Source organism: Brachycentrus maculatus, unplaced genomic scaffold (genome assembly GCF_059751285.1).
Source record: "Brachycentrus maculatus isolate JH-2025_06_01 unplaced genomic scaffold, ASM5975128v1 h1tg000242l, whole genome shotgun sequence".
NCBI lineage: Eukaryota > Metazoa > Arthropoda > Insecta > Trichoptera > Brachycentridae > Brachycentrus > Brachycentrus maculatus.
This window is the reverse complement of record NW_028280993.1, coordinates 911,605-923,687: the sequence shown is the minus strand read 5'-3', so window position 1 is coordinate 923,687 and position 12,083 is coordinate 911,605.

The following is a 12,083-nucleotide window of genomic DNA, read 5'->3' as shown; positions in this document are numbered from 1 at the left end:
ACCCAACTTATTTTCACTGCCTCACGAGCATTGGGAAATGAAATATATTAGGAATGTGCGCTTTCATTCTTATTTATTTTCCATTTAACTACAGACACGCGTAGCTAAGTACACGTGTAATAGTGTAAATATAAATAGATATGCTAAGTATTTATACTTATGTAAATATAAATAGATGAATGGTATTTATAGCTTTAAATAAATCGATAAATAGTATTTATACTTGAATGGAGAACCATATTTTTGGAAAATGCTCGTATCTACCAACAATAAAAAACATTTAATTAAAATATATTATGGATTGTATATATATCCACAGTTGAAAGGGTTAAGGGGGGAAGACGGATTTGTATGACAATAGTCTACAGGAAAACAATGGGATGATAATGCACCCCAGTTTTTTTTGGTATAGGTACCTACTTTGAATATTTCGATCGATTATTCAAATATACGAGTATATTATGGAATGCCTTGTCTTTAAAATAAAAGAAATGTGTATGTGTTTTAGTATGAATTTTAGCACATTACGCATAGAAATACATTGTTTATTTTATAAGCATTGGCTCACCAAAATATCAATAATTGTAGTATAAAAGCATATTATGGAATGCCTTAAAATAAGAATAAGAAATACCCCGTTTATTTTATATGTATACTTATTTTAAAAAAATACTAATGTTGAAAAAATATCAAATACGAGAATTTTTGTATCTACGACAAAATATTTATCATTTTTAAATATTTTTTTCAACGGGGGGATGGAAATTATTTCATTAATTGATTCGGCAGTCACTTTGTGGTAAAACCTATCCATTTTTAATTAGAAAATTTGCTTGGTAAATACCACTATTTCCGATGCGCAATGCATCGAAACACGTATCACAGTAGATTTGTAGAAATAGTGATATTTACTAAATATATTTTTTTTAAATTTTAAATGGATGGAAATTAATTTGTATTTGATTTAATGACGTTGGCAAAAAAATTATTTTTGGAAACTTCTGATTTTAATGACTTGAATATCATTTATTATTATTTAACTCATTAAACAAAAATCCATGACCGTCTTTTTAATTTAAAATTTTCACACTTTCTGTCATTTCATGACAAATTTTAATTATTTATAGTTTAATTAAATTTCAGAATACAATTCTTTCTTATTATATTTATAACGTGGACGCACAACGAAACAACTACGAACAACTGGTTCTGATTTTTATTTTATTTATATTTACATATTTTGTCCGCCTCCGTAGTGTAATGGTCAGCACGCTCGGCTACCGTTCTGGGAGACCCGGGTTCGATTCCCAGGGGGGGTAAAAATAAATATGAGTGATTTTTTCACTGTAATATTTATTCAATATTACCCTGGACTGGTACCTGAAGCGGAGGGCTGATCACCTTTCCTTCATGTGTAAACGATCGAGATAACACTGCGTTTATATGACGCAGTGCCCTATGCACCATTGGGGTGCGGATAAGGGTTTTATTATTATTAATTATTATATTAATTATTTCAACATATTTTTTTTTATTTTTTCCACATAGGAATGAAAAATAATTACCCGATTTAATGACGTTGGCTTTCAAATTATTCTAGAAAATTACTGAGTTTAATGACTTGAATATTGATCGTTGAAATTTCACAATAATTGATCGCAATTAATTTATTCCACACACTCATATCGGAGTAATATCCCATTAAAATATACCCAGCGCCGAGGGAAATATTTTATAAATATAATTACTAAAAGTAATCCAAGTACCTTCATTAAAATCATAGTATTTTTTTAAAAAAAGATTTCCCAAATACTGAATTTTGAAATAATAATATTTTTTTATTGGTTTAAAAACTACATGAATTTATAAGTGCCAATAACATTTCATTGAGTGTTATACAAAAATATATTTTTGATAATTTCATAATCTTACATTTTTTTTTAAATTTATTGGCAAAGCACCCAATTTTGGGTGATACCTGCCATACTAGTGATTTTACTTAAACAATACATATTTTTTTTAATCTTACATTTATACACATATACAGACCCTCAAGCATATTATGGTATACATGTACATGTATATATAATATATAAAAACATATCATGCAAACTTATTTATAAAGAAAAAATAATGCCATATTTTTATTACCCTAAAATGCTATATTTTTATTATTATTTTGTAAGGGGTATAAGAATCATAAGAAGAGATATTGAGTCTAAAATAGAAAGTCTGAGCACTTACACAGCTAAGGACCGGTCATTGGCTGTTATAAATGCGCATTTTTATACACAGGGTAACATTCACTATCCTTTTCGTGGTTACTATGTGCAACAATATTACTTAAAATAAGTTTGTATTCACAACATTTTGGGTGTGTCAAAATCCTTGTTCACGAATCAAAAATAAAAGGGGCCTTGCTAAATAAAAAGCTTAATCAAATCCACCATAGACACTGACTCGAACTCACGCATGAAGCGACGTGTGAGTTAAATGATATATATTATATATGAGTTCCAAAAAATGAGTAGTGCGGTAGTCAATCATGGGTAGAGAATAGTGAATGTTACACATGTATAAAATGATCACTTAAACTAGCCTATAACAGGTCGTAAGGCCTGCAAATACCTATATGCTGATGAAATGACAACGCTCACGACAACGCCCCAACCCTTTCAGGTTTCAGACGAGAGTTTTTGGTCAAACACTCGATCACTGTTCTTCCCCTCTCACTTCTTACTCACCTGATCTCGATCCTTCTGACTTCTTATTCCCCAAACTCAAAAGACCTCTGTGTCGCCTACTTTTAAAATCCGCCAGATCCAATTTTATAAGTTTTAAAAATAAATACTCTGTAATAAAAATATCTGAATGCCAATTGTGGATTTTATTGTTTAAAATATTTATATACCTACTTGAAATTCCACTAAATTCATGGAACTTGCCTTCTGACCCATAATAAATAAAAATAAAAAAAATAAAATAATTTTCTAAAAAAATTGGAAAATTCTCTATTTCATAATTTTTTATCTTAATATAGACAAATCTTTTAAACATAAATGTCACCCGTAGAATTTGGCATTGAGTTGTAATGGATTCTGTGATGGGTCGTAAGCCCTGTAAATACGGAAACATCCAAATACTTCCTCAGTTATGTCGAGATGTCAATATTGTATTCCCCACCACATAAAGTAATGAAAGGGCTATTGAATAACTTGGACTTGAGGGATCACTCCTCCAGGAAAATTTTCCTAACCAATAAATTTTTCGCTTGATAATTTTCACGCTGATTTCCCAGTTGGAAAAAAGCGGAAATATTCAAATTGGGAGTGAAAACTCGGAGAAGTCGAATACTTTTACGAAGAAATTACGCCACCCCGGAGGGAACGGATAGCGGTCAATGGGAATCATTTTTATAATTTACATTTGAAGCACTAACTTTGTGATTTTCCATTTTATAATTTTAATGTTACAATATCTAAATATTATAGGTGTTTAACTTGAGATGAAAAATATATCGATTCAAAAGGAAAAAGATGGAAGTCTGGACATCCTAAGCGAATTTTTGGCTCATTTAAGAATTTATGAATCCTCATTTGAGAATTTATGAAGTAAATATATAGTTTTCTAAGTGAGGTGAATAATCCAATGTCTAATAGAATAAGCAAAAGTACAATGATTTTAAAAATAAATAAAAAACTAAAGTATTTTGAACTTTATAATAAATCTATTTTTTGTGTACAATTTATATTTGAAGCACTAACTGTGTGATTTTCCATTGTATAATTAAAATGTAACTTATTTTTTTAATTTTTTTTATTTATTTATTATTTTTTTTTTGACATCTCATCAAAGATGAAGAAGAATATGGAAGTCTGGGCATTTACGGGGCTTACGACCGTCATAGGCTGGTTTAAGTGATCACTTTACACACGTGTAACATTCACCAATTCTACCCATTATTGACAACCACACTACTCAAATTCTTGGAAGTTCTATATATATGAACCAATTTAGAAACCTTGTTCATGAATCACTAGAACTTCACTAGAGACATCTATTGGTGAGATGTAAAGAAGCTTTTTATTAAGCAGAAACTCTTATATTAGTATGTGAGATCCGAATCCTGGATTTTAATCACAGTATTTGGACACACTCAGAATGTTGTAAAATGTAACTTTGTTTTAAAATCACTATAAATATTTTATAGCTTAATTATAATGTCTACCGGTTTCCAAGCTAACCGCTTCTTTTTCAAGACTGATTAATACTAAAACACTATCTACTTAACAAAATTCAAAATATTTTGGCCGTTAGGCAAAAGAGATTGGGCAGATCTCAAGTGGCTTTATTTTTTTGTTGATTGGAAGTCACAGTCAAAAGGGATCAGGGATGAAGAGTGATTAGAAACATATTTAATAACGGACTTTTGGAAAAATCGTTTTATTATGTATTTATTTCTAATATTTCTAACTAGTCTAATTTAAGTCCTATGTTGCCTTATCTCTTTTGCCTAGCGCCCAAAATATTTTGAATTTTGTTAATTAGATAGTATTTTAGTATTAATCAGTCTTGAAAAAGAAGTGGTTAGCTTCGAAACCAGTACACATTATAATTAAGTTATAATAAAATATTTAATGTGATATTAAAACAAAGTTACATTTTAATTATAATTTTTTATTTTATTGGGTTTTCAAAACGACATCTCGAAGGCTGCCACTATGCTGACATATTTCTATTGAATTTTGACATTTATGTCAAGTTTTTCTAGCATATCTGTGCCTTTGTTGGCAATAACAGCACGAATATCATCCTTCAGTTGACTAAGGGTCTTTGGACGAATCGTGTAAACCAATGTTTTAAAGTAGGCTCACAGGAAATAGTGTTATGTAAAATCTAGTTAGAATCTCAGGTAGAATCACACTTTAAGATAAAATCTATTATTTTCAATTAAAAAAAAATACTTGGTAAATACCGCTATTTCTTAAAATATATTGTGACGCGTGTTTCGATGCATTCATCATCATTTTCAAAAACCATTAATGACCAAATATAGAGTTGTGTATTTTTATTAAAGTTTTACTTGGTTAATACCACTATTTGCTGTTTGCCGCGATGCTGCATGCCTCGAAACATGTGTCACAATAGAATTTAAGACAAAGTGGTATTTATCAAGTAAAATTTAAAATAAAATTGATAATTTTTTTATGTTTTTAGTCATTTCTTCCCCCTTTGAAAAATCACAGGATACTGATTGAAAAATATTACCTATTTTCCCTTCAGACGTCACCATAAAGGCATATTTTCTGTCAGATTATTAGATAAATGAATTTTCAGATATCCGCTACCCCTTCCCGACCTCCATCCCCTAGCATTCCGCCCCCGCCCTGACAGGAGGCACTGAGAGAAGGGTGGAAAGCAAATTGGATCGCTTGTTAGGTAATGAAACCTCCTTTTATTAAAGTTTTAAAGTACATAGTAGATGCATATAACATGGCGAATCTTTTAACGTGGAGAAAATACGAGTAAATTAATGGAAAACATATTTCTTCAATGTTTTTTGCCGATACTTTGTGGCACATTTTATAAACTTTATAAAATTAAACAACTTTATTTTAACCACTTTTTTATTATTAGTACACTTTAACCAACCGGTTTCGACAAGAACCTTGTCATCATCAGGGTTTATTAAATTATAAAACATTAAAATACTCATAGTTAATTACATTCCCTTACCAAAAACTTCAACACACTCTGTACACCATATGAAAATATGATTAAAAAAATGTGGAGTTTTTAAATCATATTTGTAATCATATTTTTAAAATCATATTTTCATATAGTGTACGGAGTATGTGGAAGTTTTTGGTAAGGGAATGTAATTAACTATGAGTATTTTAATGTTTTACAATTTAATAAACCCTGATGATGACAAGGTTCTTGTTGAAACCGGTTGGTTAAAGTGTACTAATAATAAAAAAGTGGTTAAAACAATGTTGTTTAATTTTATAAAGGAAAACATATTGACTCGAAAGAAAATTGAGTCAGATGGCCCTATGAAAATCAAGACATTCATATTCTCAGTATTAATATTATTTATTACATCAGACACTGGATTATTCACCCTCAGATGTCAGAGAAGGAAAGCTAGATGGTTCATTTCAAATTTTAATTTAAGTTTTACTTAATACATACCATTTTTTCTTAAAATCTACTGTGACACGTGTTTCGATGCATTCTGCATCATTTTCAAATACCGTATGTCTTTACTAAGTAAAACTTAAATTAAAAATGGATAGATTTTACCACAGTGTGACTGCCGAATCGATTAATGCTTCATATCAAGTTAAGATAGATAGCTTTAATATTTATATTTTCAATACAATAAACTTCTTCATCTTTACATTTTGACATCTCAACATACATGAAGAAGAATATGGATGTCAGGGTATTTACAGGGCGTATAGCCGGTCATAGGCTGGTTTAGTGATCACTTTACACACGTGCAACATTCACCATTCTAACATGATTTTCGAAGTCATACTTATATCTTCAATCTGATGAGATTGAAAATATGAACATATAAGTATTGACGCTTAGCATGTCGCTCACTCCTTTTTTTGTTTTCGGAATGCTCAGAAAATGTACCATATCCCAGCAAAAGCGGCATATTTTTAACTTAATATTTACCCGCTACAGGACAGAAAATGTTGTTTTTGCATTTTGAAGAAAAGGTATTGTTTAATTATTTTTTTAAACATACTTAATATTTTTCAAATGGAGAAAAAACCTGTAGGTTTTATCTGAAATGATCTGTTGCACAGTAAAAAGTTCAATAAGTGGCTTGATATTTATTTTCAAAACATCATGTTATATTTTTAAACTTTAAAAACGTTCTCCTGAAAAATCAAGTTTTTTGATTTATGACGTTCTTGAAAGGAGTGAGCGATATAAGTAATAATCACTGAGTTCACAATAGCCGCCGTATTATGGTTGGATTGAGAAAGCTTTGTAGAAAACCTGTAAAAACTCTTTTTATTGTTATGACATTTATATTTTCTTTTTATTATACTCATTTTATTATTATTACATTTATATCGGCCGGTATGTATGAGGGGATGCATGCACGTGGAAGAGGCGAAGAATGTTTGCAAAGACAGAGTGGTGTGGCGTTCTATTCTCTCTGCCCACCCCTGAGGGAAAGCGGCGTGATGGTTAGTTAGTTACATTTATATTCTTATTCATCTATAAAGAGATGTCAAAATGTAAAAAAAATACTAAATAAGTGGAGAAACAAGTATTTGGACACAATCAATATCTTGTTCTTTATCTTTGTTGAGAAATCCAACATTTGTGAACAATGATTGGAACACACCAAAATATTATTAAATTAAATTATTTATTCCATCACATACTGGATTGTTCATGCTAAGGATGATTTATCGATATTACATATAGGTGTATTGTTTATATACGAAAGAAGATGAAATTTGTACACCCAAGCGCTTTATAAAATTAATGCAATATGGATGTTCAATGATGGGTGAACGTCACACAAGAATGTTGAACTTCACACAAGTGTATAAAGTGATCACTTAAGTAACGTGGTTGTCAATTGTGAGTATTACACAGTGCTGGTCAAATAAAATTAACGTGGAAAAAACTACATACATATTTTATTATACCTACTACATATATAAAACTACATACTTATGTTATTTTATTGTATATTACACTGTATCGCTCCTGTTTTCTTATACGGCTGAGAAACATGGCACCTTACAAGGGCCCAGAGCAGCCGCGTACTGAACTTCGAGAATAGTTGTCTGTGGAGAATCTTAGGCGTGCGGTGGTTTGACTTTGTGAGGAATGAAGAGATAAGGCGTAGGACGCAGCAAATCTCAACTGTCGTTAAGAAAAGGCGATTCAGTTGGCCTGGCCATGTACTCCGCATGCCTCCCGAGAGCCTTAATCAAGCTTGCCTCTTTTACAAGGCATCAGGTTCGCGACGCCCAGTACGACCACTGCTGACAATTCATCGGCAGTTCTCGTCAGAACTTCGGGACGCGGATTTGACTTGGGAGGATGCAAAGGAGCTGACAGAAAAGCCTGTTTATAAGATAAGACAGTTTGTGGACTCTATATGCTGCACCTGCAGGGAGTGGAAATGGTTTGATATCGCTCACTCCTTTCAAGAACGTCATAAATAAAAAAACAAGGTTTTTCAGGAGAGCGTTTTCAAAGTTTGAAAATATAATGCAATGTTTTAAAAATAAATATCAGGCCACTTATTTAACTTTTTACTTTGCAACAGATCCTATGAGGTAAAGCCTGAAGATTCTCCATTTGAAAGTATTTAGTTTATTTCGAAAAATAATTAAACAATACCTTTTCTTCAAAACTGCAAAAACAACACTTTCTGCCCTGTAGCGGGCAAATATTGAGTTAAAAAGAAGCCACTTTTGCTGGTTATAGTACATTTTATGGGCATTCCGAAAACATAAGCAACTGAAAATTGTCGATTTTTGATTTATGACGTTCTTGAAAGGAGTGAGCGATATATAACAATATTACACAGTGCATCAATAAATTATTTAATCTAGTCAATGACAGTTCGTAAAATACGTAAAAGCTCAAAGGATTCCATATTTCCCTCTAACAAAATTTCTTTGTCACCGTGAGACATCTACATATAATAAATATTTATGAATCTTCATTCTGTATTCTTAAAAAGGATGAAAGTATTGTTAAAGATTGAATGAGTATACTCCTAAGTATTATTAATAATTTGTGTAGTTTAATGGTCAGCACGCTCGGCTACCGTTCTGGAGGTCCCGGATTTGATTCCTATCGGGGTCAAATAAATATAAGTGATTTTTTCACTCTCATATTTATTCAATATTACTCTGGACTGGTATCTGAAGCGGAGCGCTGATCACCTTTCCTTCATATGTTAATGATAAAAATAACACTGCGTTTATATGATGCAGTGCCCTATACACCATTAGGGTGCGGATAAAGGGCTAGATTAAGGAATCGAATTCAAGACCTCCAGTAATTAGGCAGACGCGCTAACCTTTACACTGCGTAGTCGGACAAAATGGATGCTTTTAATTTATACAACACTTAATCCTCTTTACATTTTTAAAATATCACAATTATCAATCAATCCGTTATTACAATTTATAAAGATTTAATATATTTTGACAAATAATAAAGTAAAATTAGTATTTTTCATAAAATCAGATGGCAGGCATCGTTTATAAAAAAATACCTACTATTCATCTTGATTTGTTCAACGATCATGATGGAATTATCTATTTATTTATTTATTTTTATTTTATCAGACACACTATTGCAAATTAAAAATTGCAAATTAATTTGTCATCCCTGCGTTTTTTTCCCTGCGTCACCGTACCGAGGTCACATTTGACAATATTTTTTTGATATAATTATAAAAAAGAAAATTGTTTTTGACGTGCAATCAAATAAGACATGGCCTACCCACTTACCATTTATCATATATGAATAGGTTTTTTATATTTAGTTGCTATTTTTGATGACTTTGGATAATTTATGTTTTTATTATTATTTACGTTTATCGAATTCGGTAGATTAAAAATCTTGGTGAATCATTTAAATGCTAACGTAACTAATATTTTTTTGACATCTCATCAAAGATGAAGAAGAATACGGGGCTGACGACCGTCATAGGCTGGTTTAAGTGATCACTTTACACACGTTTAACATTCACCAATTCTACCCACTATGAAAAAAAAAATATGCAAAATAACTCCTATAATTGGAGATAAACCAGATTTGTGAACAAGTATTTGGACACACTCAAAATGTTGTAACGTAACTAATATTTTCTTAATAGCCCAATATACGGTAAGTAGCCTTTCTTTCAACCCAGGCAACATTTTACGCAAATGATTGAATTTTTTGCTTAAAAAACAGTTTTTGTATTAAAAAAAAGTTTTTCATGAAATATATATATATATATATATATATATATATATATATATATATATATATATATATATATATATATATATATATATATATATATATATATATATATATATATATATATATATATTTATGGTTTAAGAGCAAAAGAGTTATTGAAGCGTAAGGAATTAAAAAAACATTTATAAAATATATTTTTTCTATATAAGTACTCATGTATGCTATAAAAAATTCGAATTCCAAAATATATTCTAAAAAAATGAGCGCGGAAAGACCCTAGCGCGACCGATTGCGTTCTATATTTTAACGTTAAGAATTGAAAGCCAAAAATTCAACAAAGTTATATATTATATTTGAAGTTTAGTTGATGTGGTTATGAAGCGCCATCTAGCGCATTTCTTGTTAATTTGAGCGATAGTACAAATTCCCGCCCATTTTTATAATTTCCTTGCCGAATATTGCGCTCTCTTTCCAGCATTCTGACTTGCAAACTGACTTACTCCCTCATCCCTAACTTATCTTTCTCTTTCTCTCGCCCATTTTCCTTGCGAGCACTATTCTTTGCCTCCCTCTCTGAATTTCTTTGCATCTGTCCCTGTTCTGTTCGCCCATTATGTCTGCCGTCTCTTTCTCGCGTTGCGCAATTTTCACCGCTTTGTTTTTACGGTTCAGTTATTAATTATGCACCCCATATGATTATTGAAGGACTGTTAAGAAAAATATTCTAGTTCCCAAAAAATATATTTTTATTTTTACAATTTATTATTATTTTTATTTACAAAAATGTTAGTCATATTAGTATATAACCATCACCACCATGGCACTATTCACACACTTAACTACACAAAAATAATAAACTCAAAATTGGTATTAAAAGAAAATCTTTTATTTTTTTTAATCATCATGTTATTTTCCACAAAGTGAATGCCAAATCTATAAATGGTAAACGTAAAAAAAGTTTTAAAAATTGTTTTGTTGTTATTATTCTTAAAACATTCCGAGTGTGTCCAAATATACTTGTTCACAAATCTGGATTATCTCCTCAATTATAGGAAATATTTTTCTTATTATTTTTTGACATCTCATCAAAGATGAAGAAGAATATGGAAGTCTAGTCTATGACGCTCGTCAGCCCCGTAAATGCCCAGACTTACATATTCTTCTTCATCTTTGATGAGATGTCAAAAAATAATGTGAAAAATAACTCCCATAATTAGAGAAAATCCAGTTTTGTGAACAAGTATTTAGACACACTCAAAATGTTGTAAATAAATTAACCGGTCAAATTAAACGCTAAAATCATAAAAATGAAAATTATATTTTTTGGCGTTTCTCATGTCGCTCACTCCTTTCAACAACGATATATATTTAAAAAAACTTGATTTTTCAAGAGATCGTTTTTAAAGTTTAAGAAAATATAATGAAATGTAATAAAAATAATTATCAAGCCACTTATTGAACTTTTTACTGTGCAAAAAATCTTTTTAGGTAAAACCTGAAGGTTTTTTCTCCATTTGAAAAATATATAGGATGTTAAAAAAAAATTAAATAATACATTTTCTTCAAAATGCAAAAACAACACATGCTGCCCTGTAGCGGGTAAATATTAAGTTTAAAATATGCCGTTTTTGCTGGGATACAGTACATTTTTTGTGCATTCCGAAAACATGCACAACTGAAAATTGACGATTTTTGATATATGACGTTGTTGAAAGGAGTAAGCGATGTATGTGATAATAATCTAGGATTCGGACCTCACATATATACACTAATAAAATAGTTTCCGCTCAATAACAAGTTTTTTTTCATCTCACCAATAGATATTTTATTTATTGTTTCGGCATTACCTTTGTGGTAAGACATGTTACAATGATTAAAGAAAACACTTATTTTTTACCAATTGAGTTTTATTATAGACTACATGTTTCAGAAGTTAAACTTCCATCATTCAGGTCTGTATAATAACTGTTATTATACAGACCTGAATGATGGAAGTTTAACTTCTGAAACATGTAGTCTATAATAAAACTCAAGTGGTAAAAAATAAGTGTTTTCTTTAATCACCAATAGATGTTATTATTCTTCATCTTTGATCTTATTTATTTTTGAAT